This window comes from Chaetodon trifascialis, chromosome 6 (assembly GCF_039877785.1).
Source record: "Chaetodon trifascialis isolate fChaTrf1 chromosome 6, fChaTrf1.hap1, whole genome shotgun sequence".
NCBI lineage: Eukaryota > Metazoa > Chordata > Actinopteri > Chaetodontiformes > Chaetodontidae > Chaetodon > Chaetodon trifascialis.
Genome location: NC_092061.1, coordinates 11,324,255 through 11,342,048, shown reverse-complemented (window position 1 = coordinate 11,342,048; position 17,794 = coordinate 11,324,255). Strand labels below are relative to the sequence as shown.

Below are 17,794 nucleotides of genomic sequence, written 5' to 3'. Positions count from 1 at the left end.
ATCAGGTGCACACAAGAGCACCTGCAACCTTTCCGTCTCTGAGGCTCACCTAGAAGCCCTCCAACTCATTTAAATATACATGAACACACACATGTGCGCTCACACACAGACACTAAAGTAGCCACATACACACACATAAACAAAGGTGAATAAAATGGTAATCAGACTGTGATTATGGGTCTCAGCGAAACAATGGAGACAATGGTCAAGGTGTGCCAGCGCTTTCCACACTATTATAAAAACTAATTCCTATCTGTATAATGCAATAACCCACTAAATAAATCAGGTTTGGGGCATGCTTCTGTGGGTGCATGTGTTTTTTTCTTTTCATGTGTGTGTATGACTAAGAGGGTGACATGGCCTGAATGATTAATGGTCACTGTACAATAGGAAACATTAAAAGAAAGTCTACAGGAACACACAGACACACTTGAAACGTAATGAATGCTCAAGCAGCAGGTGTTTAATATTGACTACATACCCTGCATGTACACAGTTCTTTTATTTAACTGTAGAAATTGTAATTTCTTCAACTGTGCCTGTGTGTGTGTGTGTGTGTGTGTGTGTGTGTGTGTGTGTGTGTGTGTGTGTGTGTGTGTGTGTGTGTGTGTGTGTGTGTGCGCGTGGGAGTGTGAGTGTGTGTAAGTAATCCCAAGGAGGGCAGAAGCGAATAACAGCTTTGAACATGAGCTTCATGCAATTAACTGTGAGCTGGAGCAGATAGACTCCACAGTCAATACCTCTTGTAATGCTGGCAAGGGACATAAATAAAAAAGAAAAACTGTTTCTCCCGTGTATAAGCGTGTGTGAGTGTGTGCCTGCGCATGTGCATGTGAACATGAACGTGTACTATAGGGAGCTGGCAATACCTCTCCAGGCTTAGGGAGAGGTGTGGGATGTTAATGGTTGTGTGTTAAGGCAAGTGTTGTGGGATGTGAGGAAAACCAGCAGTACTCCTTGTGTGCACGTAAGTGCGTGTGTGCACGTGCATATATGTGTGTATGTGTAATAACCAAAACAACTCGTACAAGGCTGGAAGTGGAATGAAAGTGAAACTGTGATGGGGACAAAGAAGCAAGGACAGAAATTAAGATGGACTAAACATTGTTACAGCTGAAAAAGAAAAGCGTATTTTGTATTTTGATTACGGTAAGGAGAAAAAGACATCAAAGAGAAGAATGAGACTGAAAATAGGAATCAAGGTGAGCAAGGCGGTGAAACACAGAGAGAAGGTAAGCTACAGTAGAATAACACACTACAGTATACTGAAACACAGTCTAAAACACACGAGTCTCTTGCCTTGAGGGACACAACAACAGTTTAAAATGCATGCACATCAGCAAAGCAATCAATGTAAAACACACACACACACACACACACACACACACACACACACACACAGAGGCAGGCACGCACGCTGACACTCAATCCCTCATCCACACATAAACAATCTGCCCCATTCTCCTCTCTGGCCTTACATTGATTGTTTAGAGCTGCGGGTTCTGTATTGATTTCTCTTAATCAGTTTTAAATGAACAATTATGGCCATGTCACCAGCTGTTACTTGCAGCTACCCCACAACAGTCTGTCTATTTCTCTCAATAATAGCACATATCCGGTATTATATACAGTAAATGAATAAACAGATATTTTTGTGATTACCATAATTAGATTACTCGTGTTCTGTTTCTTGTTTTCTCAGTTACAAATGAGGACATGCTGTGGCATTTTAAACACGTGTGCAAAAAACACTGGCATTGGGATGCAAGCTAGTAAAATTTATTCAGACATTTTCCTATCATATATTATTATTTTTCTGTTAAGCTTCATGACTGTGTGTGATTTTCTGTTAGAGCCTTCCTTTTGATTTGATTTTTTTTCATTTTAAGCATACATCCAAGACAGTTCATTCATGCAGGGTACGCTCAAATTTCTGGAGCATGTCCAGTATATAAGAATTATAATGAAGCTCTTTAAATGAATGTTGCATGTACTTATCAGTTACTGAGCTCTAAATATGGTCAATCAACACATCACAGGACTGTGTGCTGTACAAAACACAGTCAGGACAGCACAGGAGCAAAGCACCACATTGCCTGGCTATCATTGCCTGGCTATCTCTCTTTGCTTTCCTCCTGCAAAAATACAATTGAGATAAGCCATCTTTGGCAATGAAGTCAAATCCAGATAGCACTAACTGTCAGGTAAACTAGAACATGTCCAATAACATCTGCATTTATTGATCTATAATCACACATTCACCCACAGAGGATCCAGCCTGATTTGGTTCAGCGATACTCACAAAATCCAAATATATGACCTAAAATAATATTAGTTCTTCAGTCCGTGCCTCAGCTTTTGCTCCTTGTGCGTGCATGGCAACACATTCACAGTAACACAAGCCCAGTCATATCTGTCTGCCATCCTGTCTGTATACTTGACAGCTTGTTTATATGTCTGTCTAAGTCTACCCAGCTTCCACACCTAACAAGCTCTCTAAATTCTAAATGTTGTATTCTAAACATTTTTCTCAGTGATATCGTAACATACCTCTGTATTTTATCATGCATCAGAGTTTGTGCCTTTCCTTCCTGCTTCTGCTCATCTTCCTGCTTGCTATCCTGCCCGAATGATTGTCATGCATTACCACCATTTCTTGCTCTCTGCTTACAAAAAAACTATTTGGAATTTATAAAGTATGAAGAACCAAGGAAACAGAAGGGAAATGACTGCTGCTACTGGTTGCAATTGCAGGTAGGTAAGTACAGTTGAAAAAACCTGGATTACCCCTCTGATGTAACATAGAAATGCTTTCCCTTTTAGCTGATTGAGCTGAGAGTATTATTCTTTGTGTGTGTGTGTGTGTGTGTGTGTGTATGTGTGTGTGTGTGTGTGTGTGTGTGTGTGTGTGTGTGTGTGTGTGTGTCTGTGTTGGGGGTGTGTGTGCACTCACTCACACACATGTGCATACATGTGCATCACAACACATTTGTTTTTTATGTGCTGGGTATGATGGTTTGTGTGTGTGTGGTTTGTGTGTGTGTGCGTGTGCGTGTGCGTGTGCGTGTGTGTGTGTGCGTGTGCGTGTGCGTGTGTGTGTGTGTGTGTGTGAAAGAGAAAGAGATTTATCCCTCTTTCCAGGACCTTAGAGAGCAATTACTTCAGCAAATCAAGCCAGCCCAGGACCCAGGAACTGAAATAAAGTCTGATTGTTTTTTATTCCTCCTGTTGTTCTTTATTACTGCTCCCTGGTGAGAAAGAGCGGCTAGCCACTGTACAAGTCCAGTCTTACTGCTGCATAATCCTATTTTTCCAGATGGAAACTGTTTGGAATTTGAGAGAAATGAGACACTACTGCAAACCTGAACATACAGAGAAGATAATGGAGAATAGCAAGGAGGCTAAAGATGGCGACATCATTTTTTTTCTTTTTTCTTGTATATTCCACCCTTTCCTGCATTGCTGCATTGTGTTTTATATTTCTGCAATATTGAGTGTATTTACATTTCTTGTACACAAAACAAAACAAAAAAATCATCTAATGCACATGTCTGACATGTGGACACTGACTAAAAACGCAGTCACCAATACTGAGACCAGCTTCGGATAAACAGAGGATGAACTCAATCATTCCAGAATCGCACAGGTGAACTGAGAATTTATGTAAAGAAGGCAGCGAGTGAATATAAGTTGGAGTCAGGTGTCAAGCTAAAGCAATTAGGGGGTGTGAGGGTTGAAACGTCTGTCAAACACAATGATGAAAGGACTGAGCAGAAGATGAGAGGAGCTATGTTAAGTGAAAGGGAGTAGACAGGAGGAGATTGAAAAAGGAGAGAGGATGGGTGAGAGCATTGTCAGGAATAATTGTGAACAGGATGTAAATGGGCTTGGACATTCCCTACTCTGAGCGTGAGTGTGAGTGTGTGTGCGTAGACCACCGCTGATGGGCGAGCAAACATAGGAAGCAAGATAGAAAGTCACAGAGGACACGAGGGAGGAAACAGAATTCATTGTTCGTCGCTCTCTCTCTTTCAGTTGGTCTGACTGCTTATATGTAGCATCCAATTAGTTTGACGGGGAAAAAAACACCTCTCTCCTTTGTATTTCTTGCCTTAATGTATTAACATTTGTGTTGTGTGCTATTACATTAATATAATTTAGTCCTCGGGATCAGTTTCATCATCAAAACCTCTCGATGTCTCAAACAGCTCAATTTAATTTCAAGCAAATGCTTTTCAAATATTTTATTAAACTAAGCTGCAATCATGTCGAATTTTAAAAGGTTAATATCCCAAGCAGCCATTTTTCTTGCTTCATCATAGTATGAATTACTTTCATTGTTATTAAATGTAGCAATTATATACTCACGTGCCAGCAAAATAATCTGTGGTAAGTGGCAGATTTTAAGCAAGACATGACGTTTGCTCCACGGCCAAGTTTTGTCATTTAAGAGCAAACATGATTTGATAATGAAGACAACACTTACTGTAGGCCTTCTCTCTGTCTTATTCTCTCACTCTTCTAAAACACACACACACACACACACACACACACACACACACACACACACACACACACACACACACACACACACACACACACACACACACACACACTATAGTCAAGGAGCTGCCAATCAAACACAAATATTCCCTGTGCAATATGTCTGGCTACATAATTTGCTCTCTCTCAGCCTGTGAACCCCAATAAACTCTAATACCCAAAATTCCCTCTAGCCTCATGTCATGCCTTATTGGCTGCCTAATTCACAAAAAGAAAGAGAAGAAGGCAGGGACGTGGAGCAGAAAGAACATTAAATTGCTTAAAAGAGATAGAGAGAAAAAGAGCTCATAGAAAAATGATGCAGGACAGATAGAAAGAAATTAAAGGGGATCACCAAACCGTGAAGCACTCAGGGCACTGTGAGCACATCTAGCCAATCAAATGCAGGCTCGCCAAAGGGGTCAGATTATGACTGGCTGGTAGAACCAGGGTTATTGTTGGCCAATTAACAGCGGGGCACGATTGTTTGGCAGGATTTCTCCGTCTATCTTGCTGTTTCTCCCTCTCTCACACCCACCCTCTCCCCCTCCTCCTCTCTTGTATTCCCTGTGGTTGAAAAGAACAGAAGATGAGGCAGTGATGATGAAAGTGAAAAATTGGTGCCAACATTGCAATGGTCTCAGTCTAAAGAGAAGAAGAAAGTGGGTCAACACTGACCGTGAGAGAGGTTGGGTTGGGGTCAGTTGTAATCCAGCGTTTCTTAGCAGTCTCTGGAGGTCATTACTCATCCTACAACTTGTGAGGGTACTTCTGTTTTGAGAAGTTTCCCAGAGATTAGCTTGTTGCTGCACACAGATGGTTGGTGTGCTGTCTTAAACATACAGGATTTTAATGCGAAAGCAAGGGGTTTCAAAGAACCCCAGAGATGGCAGAGAAGTTTCTTTCAAAGGTGACAAACTTGTTTTCTTTACATAAACCACGCTGTGATTCGAGATGATTTTTTTTCCCCCTCACATTTTTACACAGTTCTCCAGACAAGCAGGTGCTGCCTCCATGACAAATCATATCGCAAGCTGCATCTTTTCACCTGACAATAAAGTACGGCGTTTAACACAAGAGAGGTTCACACGCTGACTCCCAGTACTGCTCTCCAGTGCACAGGCGCCCCAAACAACTACAGTCTCCCATCCAGGAACCAAATGTTAGCTGAAATGCATGAAAAACCAGAGGTACCCCTACCAAAAATGTGGACATTTGTTGTTTAAACATTGATTCCTTCACTGTTAAGTTCCATTCGAAGACATCTTAGCACACAGCAAGGGCAGCCATCTCTGTTGTCGTTAAAATAAAAGGTACAAAAGTGCTATCTTAAAATCTTCCACCCTGCCACCATCAGCTCAACAACCGGCCATTGCCGATATATTCGCAATTGATCTCCCCCAACATGTGCAAACAGCAAGTTACAGTTATTTATTAGTTTAATAAATAAAACAAAATAAACTGACAAAATGTCAAGAAAGGAAATATTCTTATACCCATTGTAAGGTATTTTATTGAGCTGGCTGTCAGTGAAATTCGAGTGCGTTTAACCTCGCACTGGTGAGCAGTTACGTAGTGTGTATGTCTAGGGTTTTTACTGTGAAAGTGAGAAAAATGGAACAACTGAGTCTGTAATGCACTTGGCAACGTTGGAAACAGCGAAGAGTTATGACGTCTTGGTTCAAACTACCGAGGCTTGTGTTATTACTTTATTTCTATAGTATAGGTGCATGCACAACCCGTGGCTACACTTTATCTCTTACTAAACAGAAAAATTCAACTATATATCAATACCAATTGCCAAAATAACTCATTGTAAAACCATCTTGGTTAGTTTTCCACTCTGGTTCGGACAAAATAAATCCTTGATTCAGTGAGTTACATGTGAAAATATTCTGGCTCTACAACATTGTCTGCCTGACTATACCACTGTTGTCCTCTTTGTGCTACTGGGTTAAGTAACTGAATAGAACCTGTCACTGCATCGCAACCCTTACTCCTCCTGCCCCAGGCAGATCATTAAATTAGGAAAAAAAGGTGACAAAAATCACACCCATAAAAACCCACTGCAGATGTACTTAGCCAATCACCAGTGTTTTTGTCCAATCACCCCCTTGTGGAACCCTTTCTCTGAAAACCTTTGAAGTTGGTGTCTGAAGATCTCGTTTGAAACATGGCAATTTGGATGATTTAGTTAATAGCAGAGGGTAATTTCTACTAACCATTTGAGGAATATGAGGGTGAAGTTATTCTGTCAAATAGACACTGGTGCTGTTAAACAGATGTGAATACTTAGAAGACACTATAGAAACAAGAACTGCATCCTCTTCCCCCTGCGCTGCACTGCTTTTTGCATTATACTGGAATTCATTCCAAATCAAAATGTGATTCAAATGCGCAGCACAGTAATCAGGGCAAGTATGCACAGCTGTGCCTCTTTCCGTTGGCAGGATTCAGTTGTTACACCTGTTTTGCCTTGTAAACCAATGATGTGCTTAGTCAGGGTACTGGAAGGGTGTATTAATAGGCTATAAGGAGGTTCGGAAAAAGGGGGGAGTGAGTATTACTTCCCATCCCCTAGGAGAGCGGACAGCAGTGTGGGGGATGATGCCAAGTATATGCTGCATCTGGAAGCAAGAGACAAGAACTGTGGGCATTGGATGTTGAGTGTCTGCCAGCTGACAATTGTTTAGACAAAGACAGACGGAGGAGAGCCCTCCATCTACAATCTGCTGGCTTTCTGAGATTGTGAGCTGAAGAGAAGAATGCAGACGACAGAGGAGGATGATGCCAAGCTCTGCTATGCCAACTGCTGGAATCAGGAGCCTGTTGCATCAGCTGTGACTCAGTACAACAGCGTCTTGATTATTGCAAATATGAACGAGGATCTATGATGCATGTTAGTAAAAATATAACAGTTAGTCAGAACTAAATATGTCACATGTGTTAATCCTTTCCAGAGGCCCTGGTACAGCCAAAGCCAGAGACAGGCACTTCACCAATGATTAAAATAACCCATTCTATAGAAAATGCACACATTTGAGGAGATTTTATTTTTGAATTTGCGGAAACAAATGCAGGTATTGTTGCCACTCAGTCTAAAATAGATGTCCCACCTCATGTTTAAAAATGGCATTTTTTCCCCAGTGAGCTGTCTTATTTATTCTCTATTTCAATGTTTTAGTTTTTATGTTCGTCTGCTTGCACTTGTCTTTTTATTCTCACCACCTGCCTCTCAGTCCTTTGCACTCTCCCTGAGTTCATTCACTCATCTCTTGCAGCTGCCCTCCCACCTTTCCTTCAGTCCCTTCTCACTCTATATTACTTTGTCTTTCACAAGCACTTACGCCATCCCTTCTAGTCCTCCTATGTTTAATAAAGATTCAATCAATCTCATTCTTTGCAACCTTACCATTTAATAAGTCCATGTTCTGCCTCAGGTATGGACAGTGTAATCTATGCATATGCATGTACATAACTGTGGGTGATGTTCATATTCTTCTTCTTTGTATCAATCAATGTATGTTAGTGCATAAAGGTCAGCAGGAAGCAATTAACTGATTTATGCATCTCACTCACTGGGACATATAAACAGGCACACTCATGTTCCTGCGTTCATCAATCAGCCTTTAAAAATAACTTCATCATATTGTGGCAGTTAACTTTGCCCTAACAAGTACAGTGCCCTAACAAGTTACCCCCCCCCCCCCCCCCCCCCCCCCCCCCCCCCACACACACACACACACACACACACATACACACATTTGCATTCAGGGCACTAGCCACTTGAGTATACCTCTCTATCAGAGTGGTAAATGTCACAGATAGGGGGAGGAGTGAAGAACCAGCAGTGTGTATGTGCCTGTGTGTATTCGTGTGTGTCAGAAGACAGTGAATGAAGTGAAGAGCTGGCAGACAGTCCATAAAGGTTAATTAATATGGAGACAACTAGCTAGCAGGGGCCTGCTATTACACGAATAGATTGTTCATACACGCATGCACACTGAAACGCGGGCCTGAGTAAGGGGTCTCTCTTCCGACACCTCTCCTGGTTGTCCAGACAGATGCTACAGTGTTGGCAGAAATTTTGCATCGAAATGTGTCACATAACTCAGTGTTTACCACAGCTCTCCCACCTCTGAATAAACAACATTGATGCAGCACCAATCAATCATATAAATATTGCTCTGCAGGGTAGCAGTTTTCACTACATACAAACGTACAATTAAAAATACAAATCAACGGTCTTGCAGGGTGGTGTGCAGAGAACAAGCCAGTGCACTACACCAACAAACCAAGGAGCCGTCTACACGAGTGGAGCTGAGGTGGACTAACCATCACAGAGAACCTGTCATGGATATCACCAGTTTTAGCGGTAACTGTTCTAGTACATAATGTGTTACAGTACTCAAATTCCTTTGTAACGCCTTAGTTTTGCGATTCAAGTAATCAGTTATTTTGTTTTTCAAATAAGCGAACCATTACTGTAACATTTTGACGTATTTCCATGTTCCTTTTGAAAATTCCTGACACATTCGCACTGTTTCTGTTTTTTCCCTGCTTCTTGGTTGTAGCTGCCAACTAATGGAAGGTATCCAATCCTATGATTGTGCCTGTGTACATGTGTAGCTCGAGATGGCAGGCAGGCCAGCCCTTATGTCATGGAAGTATTCACATTATTTTGAATTTGTGGGTGTCAGGGACAAGAGCATCATAGCAAAATGCAAACTGTGCCTGGGTGATAAAGAGCCTGTCAGCTGCAAAGACCTCTACTTCAAACCTGAAGAAGCACTCAGGTATCCTCGGTTTCGGTTTACTTTCATGTGCTTCAAATAATTCATCTTCTTTCACTGCAGCGGAATTACAAAAAAAATACATGTTGCATAAACTTGTTAGGCAATATGCATTGAGCCCCAGGACCCTTTTGATTTTATGTTTACTTGAATGACAATAGAGTCAATATATTCAAAGGTAGATCCATGGTAGGCAACATGCCCTCTGGACAATTTAACCAACATGCAAAAGGAATCTCACAGGGATTTCTTTTTGGATACTGCAAAAGTACTTTTCAATGGCAGTCATCTTGTGACACGTTCCTAGTTTAGGTCAAGACAAGAGGGCTCTGCCACAGGTGATGAAAACAGGCCAAAACATCACTGGAACCTCTCTACTGAGCATCAGTGATATCGGTGAGGTACCTGCACAGAGCCCAAAGGATAGTGAACACCAACACAATCAAAGCCTGTTCACCCAGCTGCCATCTGGCAAATGATACAGAAGTATCTGCTACCTTACCATCAGACTACAGAGCCTCAGGCTGTGAGACTCCTGAACTCATCCTCTGCACTCCACCATAAAAAGGTTCATTTTTATGACTTATTATTTATTTACCCATTTATATAATTTTTGTTTTTTGAGTAGCATTAAGTAACGACAACTAACATTCCATTACACAACCCTGAGCTGTAAAATAATTAATAAATGCACCATGTATTTTTGTGCTGTGTGTGTGTGTGTGTGTGTGTGTGTGTGTGCGCGATAGGTGTTTTCCATGTGCTGAACATTTGATTTGAAGTGTGTATGTTGTAGGAGGTCAAGGCATGTTTGCATTGGGAACACTAATCATTCTCTCCTTGTTCATTATTCTGATATGTAAGGAATAACTGTGTATCACATTCTGTAGGATGAATTATTTATATATATATATATTTCTAATACATATATATTAGGATGACGCGTTTGCGTATGACAGTGGAGATAAGAAAAGAAGCAGTTATGTTTGAGAAAGACAACTGACATACAGTATGAATGAACAAGTGTGAATACTGTATGGTGTTTTGTGGAGATTATAGTATGGAATCTTATCTTCAGTGGAAAAGCTGAGACGCCAATAATTTCAGTGCCTTGATGTAAAACTTTCATTTGAAATTTACATATATGCAACCCAGAAACGCCATTTAGAATGTTTCAGATAATCAAATGAAGCATGGACATGCATTTACTGCACTGTCAGAGGTTTGACTGTCACATGGTGAAAAAAATTTCAGTTAAGAGCCAAATCCTGCATCAGCCGGGGTGGATGCAAGCCCAACATCAAGGTTAGCCTTTTTTCAAGTGGCTTTCATTTCCACAATGTATTTGTTCAAAGCACGTTTATTTCATTGATCTTCTGAAAAGCCAAAGTATCCTCTCCATTTTTAACTAAATGGATATTTGCACTGGCTGCTAAAATTCTAGCGACTTTTTTTTTTAGCATTTGACAGCTCTAACACGGGTTTTAACTATGCATCCTAATGAAAGAGCACTGTTGTTTTAAAAGCTTCTAAAAGAATTATTTAAAACTTGATTAATGACTCCCGGAGTCCCTCAAAGACAGCATTCTAAGTGAGCTGTAAAGGAGACTACACACAATGGGCCTATTTTGGGGGCATTTTGTGTCACAGGTTCGGACTTTAACAAGTTAAGAAAATGCAATTGCATTTTACTTTATGTATCAAATGAATTTTGAAGAAATGTAGAGCCATGTAATAACCGCAATGCATAGAACACTAATGGAATCGCAGAATTTGATCATAAAAAAGAAATCAACTGGACACTGCAGAGTATTGCATAACTTGCCCAAATGTGGATACAAAAAGCTACGTCTGATTCTGGTCAAGCATTGTAAACAAGAAGTGACCGAGGATAGCCACTTATCCTGCAGAGGATCTGTGTATCGGGTGATATTCATTAAATTCTTAACATTTTCTCATTGAATTGTTGATGTTTTATTCACCACATAATCATGCACTCTTTCTGATGACAAACAGAATTTTAACAGAATTAAAACAGATTTCATATGGCCCTAGAAAGAGTCATGCACTGATATGGCTCATCCATGGAAAGATCAGACCTGAATTGGGAAGACGGGCAGTAGTCCCATAAGTCAACAACAGCGGACAAGAGAGGCTAATTGCCTTCAAGTAAGTTTATTGACGCACACTGGTTGCCTTGGCAAGCAAGAGAAAACGTTTAAAATCTAACCTTTTGCACTCTGTTGCACAACCAGTGAACAAATTTAAACACTGAACCATCATTTATACAGTGCTGTCACACAATAGCATCATCTGGCCATTCAATCGTCTTTGTTAAGATGGATACTCCTCAGTCTGACAGACTGCCTTTCCCTGAGTACATTACTCCTCTCTCATCCCCACAAACACTAAAAAGACAAATCCAGATGATGGACCGCCCATAAAAGTGTCCAACTAAGTTGACTGTACTTTTGAAATGCTAAAGGTCACAGTGAATCTAATGTTGGCAGCATAAAGTTGTAAAGAAGATGAAATCTATTACTGGCCATGTTCTAAGGATAAAAACCCTAAATTGGATCTGAAATGGATGAATCATTCACCACGGGTGAGAAAATGAACCATTTCTGCCACCTGGATTGCATTTGTTCAGCATGAAATATATGTTGTTTACCAAAGGACTGTATTTCACTTGGGAATGGTCATCTGGTGGGGGATGATGGTGGTGGTGAGTCATGATGGACAAAAATGGAAGATGAGAACACAAGCAAATGTGGGACTTACTGGGTGACAGTCTTTGAGGCACAGGGGAGAAAAAGCAATGCATTTTTACCTGGTCTAAAGAATCCTTTCCTGCACACTCGATCAGTAATGATAGTGTTGTTGATTCAGGACGAAATTGTGTTGGTTTTGCATAATATTTGATTGCTTCACCTCGTAGAAATACAGCCGGTCCATAATCAATGTAACATTTCTTTAATGTCGGATTTTATGTCAGACTGTGGAAATAATAACAGCTGACATTGTGGAGGCCTCACTGCAAAGAACTGCCTCACCATGCTGACAATTTAAATCAGATTTATCTCAACCTCCATTTCCACCACTTTTCTGCTTTCTTGCTTACCGAGGCTTTGGTCTCACCTCTTTTGTTTCTCTCTTGTTCTATTCAGAGGAATCTGCAGAGGCCATTAATAAAATAACAGGTTATTGAGGACCAATCTAAAGTTGGATATATGCATTGAAACTATAGTCAGACACTGAAATAGGGAATCCTTCCAAATCTCCCTCATGTAATGAAACAATCGTCTTGTTTTCTTTTGGTCCCGCCCCTGTTATTTCTCACAGGTCTCACTCTTACACTGATAAATGGGACTGTAGGTTGATAGATGAGTGCTGTTTCTGCTGCAATTTGAAATCTCATTCTTCACTATGGCAATGCTGCCAAACACATAAAACACACTACTATATACACAAACATACAGTCCATACTTTCTTCTAAGTTGGATGCTAGGCTTCATCTTGGAGAGCTGATCATCAACTATCCGGGACTGCGTCAGGCTGAATTCTCAAAGTGTCACAAAACAAAGGTTTTTTGAACCTCTCAGAGGGAGTACAGCAAGGAGCTGGCAGGGGCCTGGCAGTGGTAGTTTATTAGAGACATATGAAAAGGCAACGGTGATGCCTCTTCTTCTTGACACTTTGTACTAATTTGGAGGATTCATCTCTCCTGTTTGCTGTGGTTCTCTCCTTGTTTGTCATCTCTCTCATCTTCATTTTCATCTTTTCTCTTTTTATGGCACTGCTCTACCTTTCCTTTTGTAAATGCAATGATATTCTAATGATGTGTACAGTACACCTGTAATGAGCCACAGGCCTGCCCATCTTTTAATCCATTGCGTAATAAAACAGTAGTTCATAAGCTAGTCAGTGAAATAACCTTTGTAGTTGTGTTGCGTTACAAAAACTGGCTTGTACCAAAGGCCAACAGCCAGCATACTTATGACACATTTGGTCACATAATCAGTCTTTTGTAATTTTAACCAGCTGCATACTATTAAATTCATAGAATATGCTTTTCCGCCAAACTAGCCAGCAAGTGTAAAAACAACGTGCCAACCATCCATCACTACCCAGCAAAGATTAGATTAGTCCTAGAAGCCAAGGCTCAACCAAACAGCAGACTGTGAATGCATGCCTCTTTTACAGCCACCTAGAGTCTTCAAATCAGCAAGCAAAGCAGCCAGTCAATAAAACTCAGACAAGCCAAGCAATCAGTGAGCCAGGCAGTTCCCTATCCTGTAAAGATTGGATTAGTCACAGGAGGCATGGCCTCAGCAAAGCCACTGTAACAGGTGCCCTCCGAGTTGGTAATGTCAGATATGCTTTTCAGTTGCAGCAAACCTGACAGCCGCTCTCAAAGCAACCTTTCATTATGGCCAAAAATAGACAGCCAACATACTGATAGCTCCTATAGCTCAAAGAATCTTACACTTTAAATATTGTTTATACATGCTTTAGCATAAAACATGTGATATTAAGACAGAATGTACTTTAGAATGTAACTTTAATTAAATTTGACCAGTAATTACACCATCACTTTGCAAATACATTCAATGTAATTCAAATGACACCAGAGTCTCACCAAATCACAAATCATATTTTAAATGAAAAGTTCAGGCAAATGTCAGGAGTGATCTCAAATTCATTTTCAGTGAATTATCTCAAAGCTGAACATCACAGAAAACATTTGAGATCTGCAGCAGGCTTCATAGCAGAGTACTATAATCTATAATGGATCCATGCTCAATTATTTCTTGCACAAGAGGAAATGGAATTGGTTGGATAAACCATTTTAGAAACCAAATACCCTAAATTAGACACTTTGAAGGTTTATTCGAGACAGTTCTTTCATTTTTCAGTTGATTCAGTGTCCCACTTCAGATTGTTTTGGATTGTGACCCATCAAAATTGCAGATAAAATGATTTTCCTTCATGGGGTGTCTGGGCTCATCCTGAGGGACAGGACCAGACATCTGCAACAAAATTGGATAAGATCACAGCTCTTTCATTTTGAAGGGAGCCTTTTGAGGTGGTTTCCGGCATCTGATTAGGATGCCTCCTGAACACTTCCCTGTGGAGATATTCTGGGCACATCCAACTGGGAGGAGAACCTGGAGAAGACCCAGAACATGCTGGAGGGATTACATACTCCATCTGACCTGGGAATGCCATGGGATTCTCCAGGAGGAGCTTAACGCACCTGCACAGCCAGCAAGACAAAGAAATCCTGGATACATTTCTCCTGAGTCCAGGGACAAAATCAAAGCTCCAACAGGAGCAGAGGAATGTTGCCATGAAGCTATGTTTCCTCTAAATTAACCACACTTGGAACATGAAGAAAGAGTTTGGGTTTTTTTTGTGCGGCACCCTTCATGGCACACCACAGCGAGATGGGAAAAGAGGGAAATCAATAGGTCTTTTCTCTGTCTCCATCAGTCTTTTACATACAGCTTTCTCACCTCTTTTTCTGCACTGACTGGTCATTCTACTGTAGGCAGTTCTTACCTCCATCTATCGCTCACATCTCTGTTTCACTTTTATGTTATAACCAACTTGCCACGTGTTTTGATCAGTTATCACAAATCATGAAGACTCCTTCACAGGCAATGAATCACCCAGGATATACATGTTTTCTGTCATTATACACAGATAATATTTAGAAGCGGTGCAGATGGGCAATTTTGCTGTCAGCCAGGAGGAGAATTACAAACTGAGATAACATCCACGTAGATAACAACAAAGAGAGCTATGAAGAACAAACCAGACCATCTGTTCCCCGCCTTCCAACCATCTTGCTGTGTATTGATGATTATAATACAACCTGAGCTGAAATAGAAAATAAATAAATTAATAACTCTGGTCAAAACTGAGTTTAGCTTGTTTTTAAACAAGCAGTCTTTTTGACAGGTGCCAGATGATGCTGCTTTGCAAGAGTCATGCTGTTGTCTCTCAAAGATAATTACCAGAGGTCTATTAATGGGCACAAACACAGAAACACACACAACTTGTCTCTCATCTCTCATGTCTGACAGAATGGCGATGTTTTTAATCACAGAACTATGACCAGCAACAGCGACTTCCACACATTCACTGACAGATTATTGACATTGACATTCTCTGCTTTGCTTGATTGAAAGTTGCAAACAAAATCAGAGTTACAGGTCAAGATACAAATCTTTGAAAGTATGTCTATTTTTTGATTTATTGTTTAACCTCTGGGTCTACATATCAGTAATAACAAGAATGCTTGACCCTTTGTTCTATGTGTGTGGGTTGTACACATTTCTTATTCTATACACTAGCCAGTTTCAACCAACTTTATCAGCAAAGACAAGATAAGAGATCACAAACCTTAAGTATTTCTAACTGGTGCTTATATTGCAAATTGAGGATTTTGAACTCTATTCCAGATGCAGTATTTGCATCTTCAAGACTTCAAGATTGTTGTCAAGAGAGTCATCTGGAAGCTACTGCATGAACTCAACAGCTTTCACGGGGCCAATCTTGAGCAGAAGTACTCTTTTAAACATCTTTGATTCCTGTTTGACTCGGGCACCTCTTTTTAATATCCATGGCAGGGCTCGCAGTAAACCATCCCTGACCTGAGGTCGAACTCACTTCTCTCCATCACTCCATCAATGAGATCTTGACAAAGTAACTGCTGGGATGGACAGAGTGATGAAAATAGAGGAATGGGAGTGGGAGACTGAGCCAGAGAGAGAATAGGCTGTGCAGGAAGAGAAGTAAGAGAGACAACAAGGAAGAAATAGCTATCAGTGGCAAAAAAAAAAAAAAAAAAATAGAGACAAAGGGAGGAAGAGACGACTGTCTGAAAGAGAGATTCAGAAGCAGAGAGGGACTGGAATGGGCAACCGACAGGGAGAAGACACAGTGATACACATTCAATTGTAGCTGGGAGTGTTTACAAGAGGATCCCATGGCTAGGGGCTTGAGTAAAGTGAAAAATAACACAACAGTCTAAAATATATGACTAACACACAGAAGGCACTTATTGAATACTATTATTTAACACAGCCAGCATCAATAATGTTGTGTGTGCCCATCTCTGTTAACATAAATGTGTATGTGTGTATATGATTAGGCAGCTTTACCCTATTTATGCTCTTTTATTAAAATAAAATGTTCTCCTCAGTCTCTTTGTCTCACTGAGGGATGGCTAATACTGACTGGAATGAACAGAGCAGGCCTATCAGCCCCATGAATACATGCATCACGATGCACTTTTGACTGTCTCAAGAGGGGAGGCATCGTAGCTGTGTTTAAAGCAGCCATGAAATATAAAGGAATCCAATAGAACAAGCATCAATGCAAGAGACTGCAAAGCTATGTAGGGCAGACGAGGGCAGGGTGAGTGACAGTGACAGGCCGATTCAACGGCCTTACCAGGACAATCCCGCTGCTTACTCCATCACTTCCTTTTTGCAGCCTTATTCTCTCAGTCAGTCTAATGTGCTCTTCCTTTTTTTCTGTCTCCCTTCTCTAAGAGCCGGCCGACTATAGACGATGCTTGTTTATCTTTTCCTAATTCCACTCGTCACTCACTCTCTCTCACAGACAGACAGATCATTAGGATTAGGGCTCTGACACTGCCTATCCCATCAGATGCTGATCGGCCACAGTAGCAGAGTGTGGGAACCAGAAAATGAGCTCCTGGCAGATAATAGCCCGCTCTGTACCTTACATCAGACGAAAGAGATTGAGCGGGAGAAAGAAGGCGAGTGAGAAAGGGAGGGGATCGCCGTCTCTTTGACACTCATATCCAGACTTTAAAGGACATTGTTGTTCTATTGAGAAAAGATTTGTTTACTCGTGGAGACGGCAGTGGTTTCAGCCATTCATGGCTTCTCGTCGTCAGTGACAGCAAAGATGAGAATGAATTACTCCCACTCAGCACAAAGGAATTGGCAATAGGAGATTTTCCACAGAAACTACAGCATGATTTATCTGTTTACTTTTTTATTTGGTTCTCCTATGGGTTTAATGTTGAGAAAGCCTGAATTTAAACTGCAGCTACCAGGTGTACACTTGTCTTGCTCTACCTTAAAATTAATGTAGTTGTTTTAAACTGAATAATTTATAATAATCTATGCTGTCTTGAATTTTATTGTGTTGTGGTGGCTGTAATTTTGGTCCATGTGCACTAAGTCTATCCTTAGTGTATCTCAGCCAAACTGGTCTGGCTGCAAGACTATATAAGCTGGTGGCATTCAGCCAGTCCTCTCTCTCCCTTGGCTTCCATAATGTTAAGTTTTACTGTATTTAGTTTGTCTTTACATTAATTTCCTTTTGAAATATATAAAATATACATTCTCATATTCTCCTTTCTTTCAATTCATGTGGTCCTCCCTCCCTCCTTTGTCCAGCCTTGAGCCGGGTTGTGA

General features: G+C 40.8%; 1 protein-coding gene across 4 annotated transcripts in view; it reads right to left on the bottom strand.

Annotated features, from left to right (window-relative positions):
• The window catches only part of grid2 (glutamate receptor, ionotropic, delta 2), a 478,994-nt gene that overhangs the window by 294,109 nt on the left and 167,091 nt on the right, over positions 1–17,794 (bottom strand). The gene's annotated exons all lie outside the window — the stretch shown is intronic.